The sequence below is a fragment of the Stegodyphus dumicola genome, chromosome 5, assembly GCF_044657685.1.
Source record: "Stegodyphus dumicola isolate Sdum_Otavi_A_Nest chromosome 5, ASM4465768v1".
Classification (NCBI taxonomy): Eukaryota; Metazoa; Arthropoda; class Arachnida; order Araneae; family Eresidae; genus Stegodyphus; species Stegodyphus dumicola.
Window position 1 is genome coordinate 203529708 of NC_140772.1, and position 23389 is coordinate 203553096.

Here is a 23389-nt window from a genome sequence, read left to right on the forward strand (position 1 = left end):
ATTTGCAAATTATCTGAGGCGTAACTCATGTTCATTTTTAATCTTAATTCAAATAATATACGAGACTCAAAAGTCCTTAAAATCTAAAACCTTTCTTCGAATCCTTACCATAATAATGCTCATTATTTTAGTGGCAATGTCAACGCAGACTGCGTAAAATTGCTTCGGAGGCCACCATCTTGAAAGCATTAGCTAGAATATAGAAACCAGGGTTTGTTTATAATGAAGGTAGCCAGGTATAAATTATCTAAGGTGGAATGAGGTTATAATCAGCGATTCGGATAGTCGGAGTTTGGATAATTGGAGTTCTACTGTATTTGTAAAAGATCGTGTTTGATGGCAGGGTGGATTGGAGAAAGGTATGTTCTCTTCCAGAAAGAAATATTAATATAAATGTTCGCTTTCTATTCAGAAATTAAGGTTCATGTATTAGAAATAATCACATGGTTGAAAACAAGTAGTACACAAGAAAGAATTAAAGAAATAAGCCAGATTAAGAAGGAAACTATGAATTACAAACAATTTGAAATAAATTAGAATATAATTTTTTTAAAAATAAAATGTGTAGTCAAATATTATACCTTTATAAAAACTAATGAATAGACAGCGATATGAAATATAAACGCCATAGAAATAAGTAGATTGAAAAGCAAATTAAAGTTGGAAGGATAGCTAGAAATTGAAAAGAAATAGTTGAGTTTGGGGAAAAACTAAATCAACTGGAATAAAGGAAAATGGTTTTCATCATTGAGAGATATGAAAAAAAATTAATTCTGAACTCAATTAAATAGGATGGAAAGTATAATAGATTAAATAAATGTATAAGAAATATAAAAAAGTAGGATATTAAATAAAATACAAGCGAAACAGTTAGAAGTGAAATTAGAATGTGAAGCATTTTACAAATAATAAATAAATGAATATTAAATAATTGAATTAAAGTATCACGAGATCGTATGAAAGAAATTTTTTTAACTACATAATTAAATAATGTGGAAAGAGGTAAAAAATGATTAAATAGGAAAGAAGTAAAAATAGCTGAATTTAAAATATTATTCCGAAGAGAAATAAGAAAAGTTAAAAAAGATTAAAACAAAATTATAGAAAATGAATAAAAGGATTTTACTTTTATATATAACTTTTTTATCTCTCTTTATCGCAAAATATATGCACCTCTGAAACAAACTAATATGACCCTCGATTAGGAAATGATAAAAATCATACAGAAATTGAAATATAACTACAAATAAATATTAATAATTAAAAAAATAAAAATTTAAAAAAATTCTGAAAGTTTTCAGGTTTTATATTACGCCCAAAGGGCCCTTTTTTAGCGCTTTGTGTGTTACCTTTATTTATTTATGCTCTTCGCACTTAAACCCTAAAATTGAATTCAACAGCAATATCACAAAATAATTTAAAAAGAGCATATCTTTAGAATTTTCGATACACACTCTCGCGCGATGGAGATAAAAATATAAAAATATATATTTTTACGTTCAGTGTTGCTGTTGCTCGCTTTGAAATTGTTGAGCCTCTTAATCAAAAACTCACAAATGCTTTACAAAATAAGAAATAGATAATAAAACAAATTCCAAATTTTGGCTTCCAAATGCCCATATTCTATGGAAGCCCGTTACTCAAATTTTGATGGTTCTGGGTACCGTTGTTTTATTACAATGCGAGAATGCGTTATCATACATTCTTAATAATGTATATTCTTCATTTTTTAATTTCTTTAAATGTAATACAAGGCGGTTATATTTGGTAGAAACAATCTAATATGTGAAACTCAACAAAATGTCGAAACGAAACTAATAGCCCTTTTGGGCTAACGCCCTTTGGGCTAAATAAGCTGTCATTATAATGAGAAACGACATGAAAGAATTAGCACATCTCAAATACGTCGAAAATATTATAAAGAAAAAAAGAGGACTACACAAGCTTCCTTCAACTTCCAAAGTATCTTCTAACTTTCAAACGAACCCAATGTGACATCACTGCGTCTTTCATCCCCCTCGCGTTATGGCGTTAAGAACATCCGGCGGGGCATCCTCAATTCGCCGGAACCTTATGCTTTTGCCTTTTAGCAAGAAAAAAAAGGAAGGCAAAAACCTTCGGATGAAAAGCACAGAATAAGCGCTATTTTGGGATGAGTGCACATGATGATATGGAATGGCATACAATTATCTTATTCAAAGACCAAGATAATAATACAATAGAATAACAATAACCGCAGTATTCAAAAAATATAGTGCAGTATTTTCGAGTTATACTGACACAACTTAAGAAAACAACATTATTTGCCGAAGATTATCTGCTACGGTTTGAGGTGTAACCGGTATTAGAATGATAATGCTTCTTGTATGAACTTGTATGAAGTACAAATTCAAGAATAGTTTAATGCATCTATAGCGCCATAGAGTCCCAATATATTGGGATAATAGGATTTTGGAACAAGATAATAGAAATTGCATACTGTATATATTACTAAATGTTGAATAAACTGAAGAAAACTAGGAATCTTATACAAGTAAAGAACGACTTTATTCAATCAACTTTAAAGAAAAGTCGATAGTTTATATTTAGTATAGAACGCACCTAGAATATCCACAGAATTTAATAAATAAATTCGCTGATTTTTTAGGCAAGCTATAAATAGCAGTGTCAATTTTTATTAGTTTTCATCTTTAAATTTTTTTTTTTCATTTTTTCATCATTTTTTTTTTTTTTTTTTTTTTTTTTTTTTTTTTTTTTTTTTCCCGGCCCACCAGCGGCCGAGCGGTAAAGACGCTGAACACTGGTAGTTCGGTCCGAGGTTCAAATCCCGCGAACGGGCTGGCTGCATGGGCGTTTTCGTGGTTTTCTCCATGTGTAACGTATATACGAGCCAGTTCCCCTTAGAAAGTCCTCCACGAAGGCATCCCTCCTTTTAGGCAGATTGCCCTCGTGTGCTTTGCCATAATTAAATAATCCAATCTAATCCATTTTTTTTCATTATTTTCCTTTATTTATCATACCAGTAAATAATAATAATTTTTGCTAAAATATTCTCTTCGTCTGCTTTATTAAAGGACAATGTCAAGATGAGTAACGAGTTGAGAATTGTAGAATCATTAGAATATATCAGTGCTGGAAAGTAAAAAATGTGCATTGCCCTTCCTGGAATAAACGTTCTTGGTATTTGTAATGAAAATTTACTTTTCAACACGAATTGTATCAAAATTAGATATAGACATTTTATAATATTGAAATTTTGCCACAAATCCTCTTTCAACGGTTAAATTAATCATCGCAAAATTCTGATATGTACACGTTCGGATAGATCGAAAAGTAATATTTTAAATGACGGTTGTTTCGAACTATTTACAATTTTCTGAACTTCGGCGGCTCTTCAAAAATTGCTGACGAGCGTTTATTTATTGTGCATTTACGGTGGATTTCTAAATCAAAAGATTTAATCTTTCATTATTAGAAGCTTCCTGATTTTAACTTACGACGAGATCTGGTATCTAAATCCAAAAGAAATTTAGATGAATTGATCGCAGTTTTTACGCTAGATTAGAAAGGCCAATTCATCTATATTTATTCAGGGAATTTCTTTCTTTATTAGTTTTCTGCTATTTCTAGACTAAACTCTCTATCTAATGACATAAAATATATGAAATTTTTTTTGATTACACGGTTTTAAATAATTGCATTAAAAACAACTAATATAAAAAGAGTTTTTAAAAGTCAATTCCTACTTAGATCAACAACAAAAAAATTTAATTTAAGTACTTTGGGATAGCATCGTTTCGTACAGATTTCTCAAGTTCTGTCACAGAATGTGTTGATGATTAGTTCAAAACTAACTATACCAAGGCTCGTAATTTACATCAATCCCATGGATTCCTACAGTTTAACAACAGATTAATTTAAACTGCAGAACAAATGTTTTATTCGTAATTAAAAAATCCAAAAGCTTCTACAAACGTACATTTATTTTTTGCTTCTTATTTTTACACACGTTAAATGCATAATCAAGTAAAACGTACATTCTTGGAAATCCCATCAAACAATCGATTTCCAATGAGGGGGCTGGCCAACCAAGGATCACATTAATTACTTCATAAATTTAAATACTTTCATGCACGTTTAGGATAAACTACATCGCATCATTATTATACGAAATTACAAAAAGGCAATGATTTCCCTTCAGCTCTTCTTTAATTCTTATTTTTTCCTTGCAGACCCTTAGGTTTCTTAATGCTGGAGACGTGAAAAATGCGCAGCACCTTCGCCGGGACTCGAACTCTAGACCTCTGGAATACGCATGGAGTCTGCTGCCAGTGACATCACGAAGGGATGCGGGAAGGAGTGAGAAAATACCTTATATACCTTATATACCTTTTAAAGGGTGACTGGTTGGGAGACGACCCAATCGTCAAATCCTAGTTGTGAGGATTTATCATCCCTCACCTTTTAGTTCGGGCACCCCTGTAGAGTAATTAGGATATTTTGAAGCAGGACACGTGTAAAATGTGCAGTGCCGTCGCCGGAACTGGAACCCTGGACCTCTGGAATACGCCTCTTGTATGCTTCCAATTACACCACGAAAGCATGCAGGAGAAAACGCTTCATATTCTATTTAAATTCACTTAAATAATTATAAAGTAATTTTTCACAGTCTTTACATATTATAAAACAAATAGCGAAACAATAGGTAAAACCCGCTTTAAAAGCACATTTAAGTATGTTATGATACAATTAATACATTAGAAGAAAATCAGCACATTTGTCTCTGAATAAGTTAAATGATTCATAAAGGTTTCAATAAACCTGCTCCTAGTTTAAATTCCTTACTAATGAACAATTAGTACACTATTTAAATTCTTATCAATTTACTTTGTGCCTAACTATTACCTTCGAAACCTGTTCGAAATTTTCACATCACTGCATTACCATTGAACTAACAATTATAAATATCATTCTCTACATTCTAAAGCGTTATGTAAATTTTCGGAATATTTCCTTGCACCTGACCAAATAGTTGAATAACATAACACCACTCAGGCTATTTGTCCTTGTGCGCAGTTTGTCTGAAGTACTCCCGTTTGTATGTCATCGCAAACTAATTCTCGAGGAGAGTTTGTACGGTGAAATGAATCATCGGCGAGGAGTGTTGATAAATTTGGCGACATCGCGACGACAGTTGTATCCCTCTCTTTTCATCGCTAACAGCTTCGCTGGCTGTTCAAATATTTAAAAGCAGCATTCCTGCGTCCGTTCTTTAGTGGATATTGTATTGTTAAGAATGGAAATATCAAGCAGAAGTAATTGCTATAAAAAAGTAAAAAATATAATGATTTTGATAAGTCCAATTAATATCAGTTCACTGTTCCATCTAATAATTAATAATAATATAGAAGAAGAATAACTGTCTTTATTTCGTTTATCGCTGAGTTTTTTAATCAGTAACAGATAGATTATATTTGAAAAAAAAAATTAAATAAATTACGCTTTGCTCATTGGCAATACTGGCATGTGGAAGAAAAAAAAATTTTTTTCCCCGAGTAGTGGCGTTTCCTTTAAACTGAGGAGTTTTTTTTATTATATAAGAAAGACAAATATCTTTATCTTCGTTGAGTGGCAACATATTTCTTTTAAAATCACTGAGTTTTCTGATTAAATATGAAACATTACGATCTTACGGTATGCCGAGTGGCAATACATTACTCTTAATATTCAAGTATGTTAATCAAAATTTCATTAAATTCGCACAGAATAAGGAAATAAATGAAAAACAAATTCAGAATTCAAAATCTGGGCTTCTAGGTGCATATGTTTGGGTGTAGAATTACGTGTATTCAAAAACTAGTTTGGTCTAGCTAATACCGTTTTTTCACACTGCGAGGAGTATTCATGTCTACATACAGATTCTTCGTTATTTAAAAATATTTATTTCATCATCAAATAACTCATTAGGATACCCATTGGATATAAATAAAGTTTAAGAAAAATAAAATTTGAGTAAAAACATTGAAATTTTCTGTTGATGTAATTTAATATTTTTTTACAAAAATTTGAAATTAATTTTTCGAAGCATAATGAAGACAAAATAATCTTGTAGTTAATATGCTATATGTATCCGTGTGTCACTTAAAGTTCCAGAAGTGTATAATGTACTTCTCTCGCCTTCTTCGCATGCCTTCGTGGTGTAGTGGTCTGCAAGCTCAGAGCATAATTGAGAGGTCAGTGGCTCGGCGTTTTAAATTTTCACTTCTTCTGCTTCCAAAAATTACCTAAACTATCTACAGTGGCGCCCGAACTAAAAAAGAAAAAAAAAAAGGTATTGGATGATGATTCTCCTCACCCAGGATTTGGCGATTGGGTCCCCTAAAAACCACAGACGATCTTTAAAAGGGGGAGTACGTAAGGTGTTTCTCCCGCCTTCTTAGAAGTTTTCGTAGTGTAGTGGTCTACACCCTCAGCGTGTAATTGAGAGGTACTCGGTTTGATTCCTGGCGAAGGCGTTGGTAATTTTTCATCTTTCCTGCTTCCAAAAAATACCTAATGTCTCTACAAGTGTGTAAAATCACTGTCGAATTTCCTTTAATACAATTACAGATTTTATTCACAATCCTTCTTACACTATTTTTAATGACATGAAAATGAGCAAAGCTTACTGAGTAGCTAGAACAAGCATCTCGAGTAAATATAAACTTAGTAAAAAAGAGATACATTAGCTAGTAAATAAAACATAGAACAATAAATACATCTAGCTTAGTAATAACAAGTAATATAATTTTTTGAAAGTCAATTCCTACCTAGGTAATAATAAAAATAATAACAAAAACAAAATATAATAACTAATATTAAATATAGTAATTAATGATAAAATGATAAATTAACAATTTATTAATTTCATAAATGGTGATATTTCCTTTGTTTTTAGTATTAATTATTATTCATAATTTATTTTGTGAATTTAATTTATATTACATATAATATAATATAATCATTGTTTTATATTAATATATGAATATTATAATTTTCATATATTAATTATAATTATAGTATTATATAATCATAATAATTATATAATTATTTTATGAAGATCTTAAAATCTATTATTATATAATTAAATTAATTTTTCATTATTTAGAATGTATCAACATCAAGTGTCATCCATTACTAGTTTAAAAAATGTATTTGAACTTGTGTGGATAAATAAAAAGTATTTTATTAACTATTGAAAATTTGAACAAGATGTCGGGAGAGTGTGAGCTAATAGTAGGAATTCAGAAAGGTATAAAATACATCTAGCTTTAGTAGTTAAAAGAGATACATCTAGTAGTTTTACGGAATCTAATTATAGATATTATATTACCAAATAAGTTTAATTTCCTCAACAGATGAGATGCATTTAGTTTAGTGTGAGAGTCGTCTAGTAATATTTGGTGGTGATTTCATTTTGAACGGACTGTTTCCAGTTTCATTGCTGGAAACCTTATAGAAGAACTTCTCACTGATTTTGTTTGAGAAGTCTCGCACAATATGCAACCTTAAGATTGTTAAGGTGCTTATTTCTTATTTCTAATGAAATATGACATTTCATTGATTTTCTGAGATATTTGTTTTGAAGTATTTGTAAATTTCGGCTATTACTGTCTTTTATGTTTGCACATGTAGGACACGCATATATGGGATTTATAACTGATGTGTAAATTATTTTTTTTTCTAGCTTGGCTGAGTACGGAGCTGATATTTAGAGTGAATTTATCATAATACTTCAAGTTCTATGTACAGCTGAAAAGAAAATGTATGAATACATTTTTAATATAAATGAAATCAGTTCTTTCCAAGCAATAACCAATTCGTAAATAATTCTTTTGTTGCCAAACCAGGAAACACAATCTTTTGTCACTTCAGGTGTGCACATGACGCCATGATTTAAATTTAATGTGATATAAGATTTATTTTTCTTAAAAACAATATAAGAATTAAAGTGGCAATAATATATCGTGCCAGTTATCCTAACCTGAACAAAAAAAAAGTTGCCAACAGCAGCTATTTATTTAAAATGCTAACATTAACGAAAAATGTTCGGCATACATTGACGTCACATGTTTTCGCGTGCTTTTTCTAGCTTCAGAATATGACCTTGATATTTCCAGCGAGCAAGATTGTTACCACTCGTAAATTAGAGTTACCACTTGAAAATTAGAGTTTTTAATTAATATCTCAGCTGATTTAAGTGTAAGAAGATGAGAATGGTCGAAATAACTTCCACAAATTTTGAAAATCTGGCAAAACTCAACTTCAACCTCCCCTCCCCCGTTTCGGAGAAGATGATGTGGCAAACAAACAGACAGACAGACGCGAACAGATTTTAATAGTATAGACACCGTACGTTTGTCTCCTGAGGACCGCTGAAAGTCCTGTGATAAATAAATTTATTTATGGGTGAAACTACTATGATAAATAAATTTATTGAAACCTCCAATTTCCTACCTCTAAACTTATAAAATTTATTTTAAAAAACTTTAAATGATATGAGGTTTCGTTACTTAAAGATTACGTTTTAAATCTCTGACCATATGACATGGAGTAGATACACATAAGTTACAAAGACTCAACCTTATTACCTTTTTTTAATCACTGGCTATTAATTTACTGAAGGGCTGCTAAATTGTTAATTTACTGCAGAAACATTTCGAAGTAAACATAAGATGCAAACTATTTATATGGCCCAACTGTTAAATAATCTATTCGGCCCTACTGTTAAATAATCTATTCAGATCTGCTGCTTGCAGACTTACAGAATTAAAATTATAGTTTTCAAGGACCAAAATTCAAAATATTGCTGAAGAGCCGAAATTCCCCTAGTGTAGAATCGAAATTCGAAATGTACTGCAGATATGAATACAGGAAACTCGGCACTCTGTTGAATAACTGTCAAACGATTTGCTAACGAAAATAAACACTTTATAGCCCATGTTCCTTTGAAACTATTAAAATTTGTAAAACTTTATTGTTATATTTACGTTATGTCTTTTCTGATCTATTTTTACTTCCTTGTATTAGGTAAAGGAAGTATTGTAATCGCGAAAATTTTCGGATATCATATTTTAAACGAAAATATCCATTTTTACCGCTATCGAATGCAATATAACGATGTTTTGGACTCTATTTCCCAAAACGGGTTACAAAAAGAAGTGGATTCCGAAGAGATTTTTTCGTGACATATGTACGTACGTATGTATGTATCTCATATAACTCAAAAACGGGCTGCCTCAGAATGTTGAAGTGCCCACTCTGTTACTCGCCTGCGTGAGCACAAGTTTTTTTATTATTATATGTTGGTAAAATCTGCATTTTTGCTTTCAAAATGATTTAATTGTGTTGTTCTTATCTTCTGGTTAAGGTTTTTTTATGCCTTTAGTTAATTTGCATGCAATAGTTGTAGAATTATCACAATTTAAAAATTGTCTAAGCCTAATTATTTTACTAAAGCAGCCATATTTGTTTACGTTTGGAACTTAGCCTAATAGTTAATTCAGTTTCTGCACCTTCAGTGTCTTTTTGCCGAGTGGGACCAAACGTAAACTTTGAGTTTTGTGCACCGAAAATTCTGCCTTTTTCCCCTTTGGCCGAACTGCTGGTTTTTGCTTAGAAATTCTAACTTTATTTGCAAAAAAAAAATTTTTTTTAATTGTTTTAACTGTATTTGGTGTTTTATATTTTTCAATTTTTAATTGAAATATTTTGAGGTTTCATGAAATTTTGCCTTACCGCGAATACAGAGCTGAATTAATTGAATGGCAAATATATCTGTAATGAAATTTGTGGAAATAAGTTTAAAAGAAATGCAGCAAAAAATGCGAGTAATTTAACATTCCGTTCAAGTCATGTATACATATTAGATTTTTTTTATTCATCTCTGGTAAGAACAGAGAACTGTTGCAAGAACTTTCATAGCAGACACACTGCAAGCAGTTAATATGGACACCTGCTGCATCTACTTAAACACGCGTTGTAGTTACATTTTCTAGACTTGAAATGCACTTGTTAAATTGAAACATAATAGAAAAGAAGAACAAAACGCAAAATAACTGATATCTAACTGTTAAACTAGGCTGTAGCTCCTTTTTTACGCTAAATTAATTTTTATGCCTATGAGCAAATGATAAGAATCCAAACAAAGAAGAAATAAAAGCGGAAATAATTATCTCAGGTTTCTGAAACCAGTAAAAATATTAGAATTACTGAAATTAACTGTGAAATCGCATCAAATTATTGACATATAACAGAACTCCATATTAGTACCGAAGCATTCGAAATGGAATCTGGATTAATATTATGTCGCCATTACCTGGAAGATAGCTGTTTCTGTATGATTTCGAAATGGAATCTGAATTAATATGACACCTCCATTGCTTGGTTGATGGCTGCTTCTATATGATTTCCCACATCAAATTCAGTGCACTGCTGTATTGCACTCATATGTCAGTTAATTATAGTAAAACATATTGCTGACGAATGATCTTTGTATACTTCAACAGATAATTGAATTAACGTTGAAAAACTGCCATTTTATAAAACAAAAGGAACAGCAATTAAGTTTAGAACATTTCAGTTACAAGTTATAGTTAGATCAATAATGTACTAAATTAATTTAATTTAATCATAAATGGAGGTTTGATATTAATTATTTCAATTATGTCGGCAAGAGAATGAAATATATTTTACGATGAATGATTTAGTTAACATTAGGTTATTTCGGAGCAGGAGACATGAAAAATGAGAAATGTCCTCGCCGGGACTCGAACCACGGACCTCTCGAATACGCGTCGAGCGTGCTGACCACTACACCAAGAAGGCATGCTAAGAAGGCGGGAGAAATACCTTGTAAAGTAATCAAAAAATGTCAATTACACAATAAGATACTCCTGTATTGTTATATTAGATATGTCACTATATAAAGGGGGGGAAGTATACTTTCTGCGTGCCTTTTTTTCTAAAAAAAAAAAAAAAAAAAAAAAGAAAATTTAGTTTCTCTGATAATCATGCTTTGGTTCTTCAGCTACTTAATATTTTAGAGTCCAATTATATTTTCCTTGAATTAAAAATTATTTTCTGAGTGTGGATGATATGGCAAAGGAAAAATTTGAAACAGAACTCGATAAACTTCATAATAAATTTAAGCCGTTCTGCGTGGTCTTAAATCGCGCAGAATTCCTATAAATCATACGATTGATCGGAAATACTCGCATACTATTTATAACATGCGCGTATTAATCGTATTTATCGCGTTTAACTTGGAAATTATATATTACATACAAGCTGATTTCCTATTCATAAATAGTTGTATTTTGTATTCATACACATGAACCTGTAGCGTCATTATATTATTTTTTATCTAGGAGATGTCAAAATTGTGTAGTGCCCTTGCTGGAACTCGAATCTGTACCCTTCGATTTTTAGAAACAAACCAGATTTTGTATAGCATTTTAAAATTAAATTTTCGGTCCTAGAAAGAGGATATAAACTATATATTTAAACAAGTCAAAGGACTTCCAATGGGCGCACATTCTAGTATTTCCATCAGTAATTTCTTTATATTTATCAAAGAATTTATCTTCCCAAAAAAATTTACAACAGCAAGTATTGAATTACTACAAGCACACTTACAGATATATAAATGATCTTATTACATTTAATAATTTTAATAAGATTGAATGCTCCGAGATTTATCCAGAATGCCTTACACTCAATAAAACTAATCATTCGCAAAATAATATCGACTATCTTGATCTTCAAATAATAAACTACAAAAAATTTTACTGTTTGACAAAACAAGAAACTTCAAGTTTCAATACTAACAAATTAATAAATTGGACTTCCAACATCTCCAAAAAAAGTTATTAGTAATACTATCTTAAATCAAATGCAACATATTAAAAATATTTGCACACATACGATAGATCTACAACGCGAAATTATGGTCCTTATTAAAATTCTCAAAAATAATCTAATACCTAAAATAATAAAAATAATCTAATAATAATCTAATAATCTAAATAATAATAATCTAAATAATAAAATAATCCAAAAATAATCAAATACCCTCAAACTTTCCTAGTCCCTCCCACGTACCAAAAATAGCTTCTCAAATTTTCACCGCCTGTAATAATCCAAAGAATCCCCACTGCCGATAAAGGAATTTCGGACACCCCCCCTTCTGAGTCAGACACAGAAGAAAGCACTTACCGACATCCCACTATAAAGAACGTAAGTTAATTAATGCATTTTCTGGCCTTTTATATTTCATGTACATTTCACATTTTATGTTTCATTATTTCTTTTTATATGTATTTCAATTTTTCAACTTTTATTGGATTTGTTTTTGCAAAGTTCGCATAGTTATGTTTCCTTATGTTTATTTCAATTACTTTGAGTTCTATTTTATAATTCCAGTTAAGATTTCTACTGTTCATTATGTTTATTTTTATAAAAAGTAGTCTTCAATTAACATGCATAAAAGCGAAGGTGTCGGGGGTCATTTACTCTATCTTGTAACTTTTACTACATAAATTGACTTTTCACTCAAAATTTCTAAAGAATCTTGTATTAGCAAATATGTTTTATTCAGAATGAGTTCTTTAATACTCTACTTTGGATATAAATCCCATCACTTCACAGAACTACAATTTTGCCCTAACTTATATGCCAGTTTGGCATCATCATTTTTACTGGAGTAAAAGAAGAAACACAATCGCATTTATTAATTGTTGTTCACTGAACGGGAGTTGATTTGTTCCCCTTGAAAAGTCGACTAACTTCCGATCAATAGCGATAATTACTTATTGTTTTAATTTTTAATTTCTTTTTCAGAGTTTGAAATTTTGTTATTCATGATTTAAATTCAAGTCCCCTTATAAAGTTTTTTTCTTGATTGACATTCCAGTTTCTTTAAAAACAATTTTCGGAATTAAACTTCCTAGTTATGAGTTTCCCTCATTTTGATACATTATACTAAATTTATATTAGGAGATAATATAATCAATATTTCTTTAGTAAATAAATTATTATTATCTTACTTTGCAGCTATTGCGCAAGTATTAGAAAAAATTGTTTTCAAATTCAATGAATTTTAGATCATTCAATATATGTATATATTATATATATATGTATATATAATAAAACTGTGCTTTGATGACACGACGTGAATGATTTAATTATGACTGCGGCATAAACTTGCATTAAAAATTTCACTGAAATAGGACTTTTCTCATGATTCACCGTGAACTAAGAATAACAAACCCATGTAGATCTCTTCATAATTAGAACTGGCCGAAAAAATTAATGAAAGCACAAATTTAGAAGTACTGATGGGAAAAACACTGAGATGTAGATGTGCAGAAATGCTGATGGCGTAGATACTTGATTCTTAGAGCGTGTATCCATTTTGAAGAATAAACAGTCGAGCCAGATTACATTCCATATTTATTTAAATTCATATTGGTGGTCACAATTCACTTGGCACTCCAATCGTGCCTAGCTACAGAAGCGGATATAGATGATCGCAGCAGCGTCTTAACAGGATGAAAGCGTAAGCGAAAAGAGAAAGAGTGTCTCAGTACTTCAGAGGAAGAAGGGAGGGAGTCAAAAAAGCTTTTGGTTTACAAATTACTTTGATTGGGCAAGAGATATCTGCATTAAGGCTTACGTAAGTTCGCATGATTAATTTGAATTAGATTTATAGCGCTATTTTTTAGGATAGATAAAAGAAATCCCCGAATTAAATAAAAAATAAAAAAGGTTACAGCCAGTTAAATTTAGAAGTTTCCTTTCATATTTTTTTATCTTTTAAATGCTTAGACAGATACATCGCCCGAGGGGTTTACTTTAGCATCACCTATCCCAAACATTAAAGCGAATAAGAAAATAGAATGGTACAATTTGTCATTACCCAACAATTATTTTATAGAACACAGCATTTTAGAGACTGTAACAGTTATACGTAATTTCTCCATACACACATATTTGCTTTTATGTTTGAGTTATAAATCTATAAGTTTAGAACGAAATAAATTTTTCGAAATCATTTAAATTTCTTGACTGAAGTTTAGAGTCGATTTATTACTAGGAATTTTAACGTTAGAAACTGTCACTCCGAATAACATCCGAATTTATGACAACATTTAAATGGTTTAATTGAGAAGGCAGTTCGAATTAGATTTGTTCGGCAAGTTAGATAAACTCTCTGCTTTAATGGACTTTTAAACTAACTGGCTCGAATAAGAATTATTTCAATGCTAGTTTAAAAGACTAGCTTTTGAAAACTTCATTTCTTGGATGTCTTCAGGAACAGGTATATATAACCTACGATACTTTTAGCAATTCATTTGATAATATCATTTAATATATAACGTATTTCCGAAATAATACATTTGCCAGTTTGACTTTGAACTACATGGAGCTTCAACGAAATAAACAGCCTATTAGCAATTAATTCACCCAAATCCCAGAAAATCTTGAAAACAAAAATTAACATGAGCGAATATGGAGCATCTAAGAAACATTGTGCTGATTTTTATGTGTATAAAATTCATATTATATTTTATGTCACATTTATATTATTTATGTTATTTATTATTATTATTTTAAAACGTTTCCTAAAAGCATTTGTAGAGCCATTAGGTTATTTTGAAGCAGAAGACATGAAAAATGAGCAATGCCCTCGTTGGGACTCGAATCTGGACTTCTCGAATGCGCGCCTAGTGTGCTACCATTACACCACAAATGCATGTTGGAAGGAGGGAGAAAATACGTTATATACTCCCCCATATAAGTGGGGACTAGAGATTAGGGGTCCAGTCGCCAAATTCTGGTTGTGAAAAATTATTGTTCAGCATCTTTTAGTTAGGGCACCACTGTAAAGTCACTAGGATTTTTGTTTGCTGATGACATGAAAAATATGCAGTGCTGTAGTCGGGACTCGAACCCTGACCTCTCGAATATGCGTCGAGTTTGCTTCCAATTACACCTCGGAGGTATGGGGATGGAAGGGAGAAAATATCTTATACTTTGAGCTGGTTTATTTAAAAAACCGTTTTTAAAAATATTTAGAGATTAATGTTTCAAATCTTTTCTCTAAATAGTTAAACTAGTTAAATTTTTAAAACAATTTCTGAGAAACAAGTTTATAAGGCTATAGTGCTAAATTCTTCGATTCCATATTTTACTGTGCATCGTGAAAGAGCTAAGATATATATATATATAATAAGAAATATTTCATTCTGAAATAAATTAAATAATATATTGAACAGTAAATTTTATATCATTTTAACTTAATTTCCAAATTTCGAACATTTTACTAACTGTGGAAATCACTAGATGTATTTAGCTGTTTAAGATCGAATAGAATATGAATAGAGATGCATCCAAATCGCTAAGCCTAAAGGAAACGATGCATAGGGTGGTGTGAAGTAATCAACTAAATTAAAGGATAAATACGAACACGGGATGAAGCATTTACTAGAAGCTGATCAATTTAACCTTGGAGCTTTCATATTAATGTCACAGGATATGATTAATGAATTCAATACAACAGTTTGAATATGGAATGTTGAACTGAAATTTCAGTCATCGTAAAATGATTGAACTGGAAAGTATATTGCTGTGTATTTTTCTATCAATCAGAGGAAGATAGTTTTTCATGTTCGGTGTAGTTTTCAATGCTTTATACAAAATCATTTTATTTTAAACTTGGTTTAAATTTTTATTATAAACGTAAAGACAGAATTTCGAAGCAAACAGGGGGGAAAAGCATATTCATAAGTACTTAAGTAAGCTTAACTTGGTTTATTTTCAGATTGTTTATTGCAAAAGCACTTTTAAGATTTTCTGTTTCGTTTGGAATGACAAACGGGTTCAGAAAATTCATCAAGGTTTACCATGATGTGATGAGATGAATTTAAATTCATTTATATTATACACGGGAATCTAAAAATAAATAAATATTTTTTTTTAATTGTAACTAAGCGAATTTGGCTGTAGTAATCCATAGTAATATAAATCGGAAGATTAGTAATGCATAGAATCAACAAGGAGGAGCAATTCTATTATGCAGATTTTACGACGACTAAGTCCTCAGGCCAGCACGTCATCTGGAAAGAGCCTAAGCGATGTAATAATAAATGTTTAGCATTTCAGGCTTAACTAGTGAACACTACGTTAAGATGAAGCTATAAAAAGACAGCAAAACAAGCATTTCTTAGTTTCTTGATGTCTCAGTTTCTTCGTGATCTCTACATCTATCTGCATGTGACTTAAGACAGTGCTCCAGCTGATAATCACGGTATTTCAGTTGCAGGTCTCTATAATGTCAGTCATGTTGGAAAAGTTTGCTTATACCTTTCCAAAGCATTAAGAATATTTATTACAGCACTATGAAGTGGTACTGAACCATCCTGCAATATGGGGATGATGCTCCATCCTACATGAATGCTGAAAATTCAATTCTAAACCACTCTTCTAGGCTACGCAGGAGGCAGTTTATAAGAGGTTTACATAATACATATGTGACATTGATAGCTGAAACGTAAACCTCATAGTAGAAATTCTGATGTAAAAGGCTTGTCTAATGGATATAACTGTTAGTAAAATTTTACATTTGCTGTATTCAATATGTAAGGGTTGGTCAGACGAGAAATGCTGGGAACACATATTCAGAACATATCAGAAGCCGTCCATTTTAGGCCTGATATGCATGAAAAAAGAGGTTAATTCTTTAGAAACATTACTTCACTTCTTTTAATTTTATTCATTTTCTGTGATATTTTCCTTCGAATACATTATAAAGTCGTCGAGACACACACTTCAATTTGTTTAATCGTATTTCATCGCAAATATACTCTTAACATAAATAAAGCTTTTGACATCAGCATATGATATTCAATTTGTATTTAAAATTTTGTTTATTATTACAAGCATTAACTACAGTTAAACTTGTCTAGAAACATCATCCATAGTATCAAACAATTTGATTTTCTGAAGAGGTGACCGCCTTAACGAGGTTATATTTAGAACCAATATTTATTTACCTTCTGAAAAGTACTTCTTTCTTTCTGAGATGGTCATCTACGGAAAGGAATTATCATGAGATAATTATGTATTTTTGGTATTCATATTTTAACAAACTTTTCAGAAACATTTATATCATCAATGTTGTGTAGCGAATTTAATTTAACTAAGTGATTAATAAAAATCAAAATTTTAAAGTTATAATTATTCAAAATTTGAGCTACACAAGTTTGGTTATATTCTTTTTGGGCCTATTAATTCTAGTGTAATATATTTTGGCTTTCCGAGTTTACGCGAACTGCGTCTTCAATCTTGTACATGCAGACAACGGATAAGTATTTTTGTTTCTGCGTAATAAACTCAGTTTTTCATGTCAAAAATTAATTTGATTCCTTAGTATTTAATATCATTAGTTGCAGAAAAATTAGCTCTTTAATTTGGCATAACTTTCATTTTTCTAACTTTAATTGCATTTCAGTTATGAGCTTTAATTAGTAGATTTTCTTCGTTTCGCTTGTGATTTAGTTAAAGGGGGATGAAATGCCTTCTTTCCGGTTGAAAAGTCACTTTTCGAGAGTTTTCAGCGTTCTTTCGTTGGGACCCTTGCAGGGTTGTTGAAATTCCTAATCTCCCCCGGTTGCAGGTGGCAGTTATTTGGCGAGGGTTTGGCGACTTGGATTTTCCGTTGAGGTTTCAAAGTAGTGGTTTTGGCGAGTTTGATAACATGAGGGTATGCTGTGGTTGCAACTATTTCAACTTTCGGCGAAAAAATGGGTTGCGCCAACTTGGCAGTCCGGCGCTCTCCCTTTTAACGGGTTGTTTCAGGGGACGAGCTGACCTTTTGACACTTTTTGCACTTTCCTTCTGTTGCCCTTTGAATTGGCCGGAGGCTACAGCTGACTCCGACGAAGAAAATGGAGCTTCTGCCCGATAGGCCTACGGGCCTCTTGGCTAAGCGCTGTGAGCGCGGGCCGTAGGTATGGGCATCTATGTCTTCAAAAAAAAAAAAAAAAAAAAATACAAATCGAAATTCTTTCATCAGTTTTTGTTGTGGGTGTTTGTATATCTCAAGGAAAATATACAGAAGTAAATTTCTAGAAAAATGATGCGCACCATTGATTCTTCGCTTCACTCGAGACCAGAGCGTTAATTAAAAACCATTGCTTTTGGAACCTCATTTGCTCATCCTAAATTCTACTAGAACTTCAAGGCTACCATAATGAATAAATTAAACACGTTGCTTTTGGAACCTCATTTGCTCATCCTAAATTCTACTAGAACTTCAAGGCTACCGTAAGGAATCCATACTGTTCTACGAACATCTTTTTCCATTCAACAGGCCGCCAGCACTGTATTTCACTTATCTTGCCGTAATGGAACCTCAATTGTTCATCCTAAAATCTACTAGAACTTCTAGGCTACAGTAATTGAATCCAAACTGTTCGACGAACATTTTTTTTTTCTTTTCATTCAACAGGCTGCCAGCATTCCTCATGAGCTTCGATGGATTTCTTTTGTTTGATGATCCTTAACAGATAAGTTCCTTTTTCTTTCTGGTTAATTCTTGGTTAGTTAAATATTATAGATTTCTGCAGTTAAAATGATTGAATTAACTTAATTTGTTAATTTGTTGAACCCTAAATTTTTTTTTGTAGTTGATTACTTTATCGTAACTCTATAGAAATCATTTTTCCTTGGTGTATCAATCAAGTAAAAGCTTTAAATGGAATAAAGATTTATAACCTTATTAAAATTATTGTAACTTAACTTAATGGTTAAGAAAATTAAGTTCTTCAGGAAATTATTTACCTTAATATTTTTTTTTTTTTTTTTTTTTTTTTTTTTTTTTTTTGAATTACTCATTGGTGAGGATGATTTGAAATAGTGCTTGTATTAGAGCTTTCTTGTTTCTCAGGACGAACTTGTTTGTAGAATAGTAAATGAGTCAATACTTATCTTATCCGGTTAAAACCATATTTAATTAATCTAAGAAAAAAAAATTAAATAAATAAAATTGTTATGTGCAATAATAGTATTTAAATGATTATATTGAGTGCAATATTAAGCAATATTTTTGTTGTATTGATGAATTCTGTGTGAAGTAGAAAGTGTAGCTTGTTAAATTTTTTTTTTTATTATTTTCTCCCCGGGGAGGGTAGTATTCTTAAATTTATAGTTTATTTTGGTATGTTTTACCAGATTTGCAATATTAAATTTAATAGTAATTACAAGGATGTAAAATGTGTAAAACAATAGTTCAAATTTTGTTGAATATATTTTGATATTTTTTTTAACTAATGGATATATATATATTTATAATTGGCATTAATAGTTAAATAAATAAGTTTTTCTAGATCATTCAAAGGTTAAATTTTTGTGTGTGTGCTCATGATTTTCACCCTTCTCATTCTCAAGTTGATTTCAGGGTTAATCCGAAAACACAACGCAAAATGTACAGGGCTTATAGATATTAGTATATTACTGTTAAAAAATTTTAAGTGTTATGTCAACAGAGTAGGAAACCATATGATTTTTCTATAACAATTATTGGTACCGTGATTTTTTCTCTATAACATTATTGGTGCCATTTGATTTAGATATAACATTATTGGTGCCGTGAACTTTCGAACCAATTTTTTTAGCACGTAACAATTTTGTTGTGCTGTTTATTTTTGCATCACTTTTGGCTTGCGCTTATAGTGGAACTTAATTTTGACTTGAGACTGGTGATTGTCATGTGCACTATTGCATATTTATGTGAAAGTTTTCTTCCACATGTCTAGGCTTTTTACTGAAACCCTACTCGTTAGTTACAGTGACAGGCCTATACAGTGGTCGTATTACTGTGCTTATTTTATACTTATTGTTTGAGGTTGCATACCAGATATGTACTACTGATACACATTTGGACTTTAAAACTATTGTATCCAACACAAACATTTTCACGCAGTACCTGTTTAGTTAAGTATTTTGTTTTGCGCAAAATTTTGTATTGCATATTTACATATTGATTTTGGGGATTACTGTTTCACACTTTTGCAACTGTATGTTTGCAACATAAGGTTAAAAGGCACGCGTGTTAATCACACATTGGGATACATCCCTACTTTATATGCTTGCAATTACTGACATCCATTTATCATCACTTTTAAGTTTTGGTGAGAATTGCATTTGTGTTAATGAATTGATTTTTTTTTTGCTTATTGCATTTTGAGTGATTATTTTGAAGAATTTTAATTAATTGAATTAGTGTCAGAGCGGTATTTTGGTGTTCAGGAATTAGTAATTTTCTTTTAAAACTTCTTGAGATGTGTTATTGGATTTGTTTTCCATGGAGTCAGTTCCTAATTGAATTGAGTTAAAAATTTGGATATTTGAAATATTGAAAAATCTGAAATGTTGGTTTCTTAAGGTTAAATTTGGTTAGATTTGTAAAGTTCGTTGGGACCAGTGATAGTTTATTTAGGGATTGATTGAATTTTTTTTGGAAGTTAGTTTTCAGCGGGAGTGAAGTTTCTTGTTTAGCTTTTCTGAGTTTGAGTAATTGAATTTCTACCTAGTTTGAGAATTCTGTGAACATTTATTGCTGTCAGAGAAATGTCTGAAAACAGTAGAATAGTGAGTTGTGCGTTTTACAAAATTTTTGAATTGTGAATTTTGGAAAAAACAAAGTTTTTTTTGGAAAGGTAGAGTTGGTTTTGTTTGAAGTTTTGGAAATGTAGTTAAAAGATATTATTCTTACTCATAGATTTGGCTTTTCAAGTAGTTTAAAGGTTGATTCATAGTGAGTTTCCTAGTGAGTGGTGTAACATTGGTTTTAACAGTGATTTTTTTTTTTTGGTTTGTCAATTTTTGAGCTTAATAGCTTATTGTTTTGATTTTGAATTTAATTTTTTTTTTCTTTGGTTGAACTTGTTGCAGTGTTGCAGTAACTTTAAAAGTGGATGTGAAATGTGTTTTGGGAATTTAAACTTTGATACGAATGGAAGCGAAAAGTTTTGAGAAGTATTTTGATTCGATTTTCATATTTTAAGAGTGATTAACTCCACTGAGTTTAGTATTGAGTTTCTGTTTTCAAGTTGGTTGTCTTTCAAAAACTTTTTCTTTTCTGGTTTCTGGTTATACTGTGTGGTTACTGAAAAATTTGTGATTGCTCTTGAGGCTTAGTGTATTTCAAGGAGTTTTTGTTTTGAAGTGGTTTAAGGAGAAATATAGAATTGGGTTTTGTGAGATTTATGGATTTTGAGATTTTGAGTTGAGATTTTTTTTTGTGTAAACACTTCCCTCTTGTCCGCTTTTGCATTTTTGTGCCTGCAGTTTTGTAGTTTTGTTCTGAAGTAGTCATGCTTACGATTGCTACCTAGAGTGCAATGCATACTCTTCTTTTCTTTAATTACTTTCCAGGATCTAGACTTTGAGAACATTGGGGCAGCATTGTTTTCTTTAAAAATTGTGGCAAACCTTTTGTTGGGCACCTTCTTGTTTACGTGTAAATTCTGTGTGTAACCTGCTTCAGTTCTGGTTTGTTGGATTCATTTTGGCTATTTTCGGAATTTGATTTTTTTTTGGTTTGAGCTTGAATTGTTTATGAATTTGATTTTTTTTAAGAGTGTTAGTTTTGTTTTCTTGAAAAGATTAGTTAAAGGTTTTTCTTCCACATTTTTCAACTGGTTTGCTCTAGGAGTTGTCTGCATTTGGTGAATTTCTTTAGTTTCGGTTTCGAGTTCTTGACCCAATAGTGTTTTGTTTTTAAGGATTTTTCGGCTGGTCCGAATTTTAATTTCCTTGTTTCCAAGTAAGTTTGTCTAAATTTTTCCCTTTGGCTTCTAGATGGGTTCTAGTTTTTTCGGCTTAATTTTTTTTTGGTCACGTTCTCTTTTCCGTTCCTAGGGGTGTTCTCCGTTTGTTTCAGCTTCTGGTTCAGTTCAGTGTGTAATTTTTAGGATTTCCTTTTTTGTGTCACTGTTGGTTGACTGATTTGTTAAGGTGTAATTTTCACTCACTTGTGATTTTTTTTTTGTGGTTTCTGTACTTTTGTTAACTTGTTTTGCAAATGGATTTTTTTTTGACACTTCACTCCTGCTGCTGTTTAATTGGTTATTCGAGTTGGAATTAGATTTTGAATTTAATTGATTTAAACTTTGTGCTTTGTAAGTAAATTTTAATTTTTTTTATCACTGCTCTCCGTGACAACTAGTTTTGAGTTGATTATTAGTTTGGCAATTAACATGTGGTACCATTATGTATTTTTTTTTCCTCTTCGTATTTAGTAACTTATGTAAAACTTTTCCATTGTCTGTGGTCCTAAAATTTTTTTGGCTTCGCCAAAAAAATTTTTTTCACGATCATCGGAGGGATGTTGTGTAGCGAATTTAATTGAACTAAGTGATTAATAAAAATCAAAATTTTAAAGTTATAATTATTCAAAATTTGAGCTACACAAGTTTGATTATATTCTTTTTGGGCCTATTAATTCTAGTGTAATATATTTTGGCTTTCCGAGTTTACGCGAACTGCGTCTTCAATCTTGTACATGCAGACAATGGATAAGTATTTTTGTTTCTGCGTAATAAACTCAGTTTTTCATGTCAAAAATTAATTTGATTCCTTAGTATTTAATATCATTAGTTGCAGAAAAATTAGCTCTTTAATTTGGCATAACTTTCATTTTTCTAACTTTAATTGCATTTGAACTATTGTTTTACACATTTTACATCCTTGTAATTACTATTAAATTTAATATTGCAAATCTGGTAAAACATACCAAAATAAACTATAAATTTAAGAACACTACCCTCCCCGGGGAGAAAATAATAAAAAAAAATTTAACAAGCTACACTTTCTACTTCACACAGAATTCATCAATACAACAAAAATATTGCTTAATATTGCACTCAATATAATCATTTAAATACTATTATTGCACATAACAATTTTATTTATTTAATTTTTTTTCTTAGATTAATTAAATATGGTTTTAACCGGATAAGATAAGTATTGACTCATTTACTATTCCACAAACAAGTTCGTCCTGAGAAACAAGAAAGCTCTAATACAAGCACTATTTCAAATCATCCTCACCAATGAGTAATTCAAAAAAAATATTAAGGGAAATAATTTCCTGAAGAACTTAATTTTCTTAACCATTAAGTTAAGTTACAATAATTTTAATAAGGTTATAAATCTTTATTCCATTTAAAGCTTTTACTTGATTGATACACCAAGGAAAAATGATTTCTATAGAGTTAGGATAAAGTAATCAACTACAAAAAAAATTTAGGGTTCAACAAATTAACAAATTAAGCTAATTCAATCA

At 30.8% G+C, this 23389-nt stretch overlaps 1 protein-coding gene and 1 long non-coding RNA gene across 5 annotated transcripts in view; one reads left to right on the forward strand and one right to left on the reverse strand.

The window, feature by feature from the left end:
- LOC146997392 (uncharacterized) overlaps nucleotides 1–7836 on the forward strand; it is a 202947-nt gene extending 195111 nt beyond the window's left edge. The window contains exon 4 of the long non-coding RNA XR_015041391.1: nucleotides 7727–7836. This is a non-coding gene — a long non-coding RNA (uncharacterized LOC146997392). The remainder of the gene's footprint in view (nucleotides 1–7726) is intronic.
- LOC146997391 (uncharacterized) overlaps nucleotides 1–23389 on the reverse strand; it is a 278511-nt gene that overhangs the window by 221753 nt on the left and 33369 nt on the right. The window lies entirely within an intron of this gene.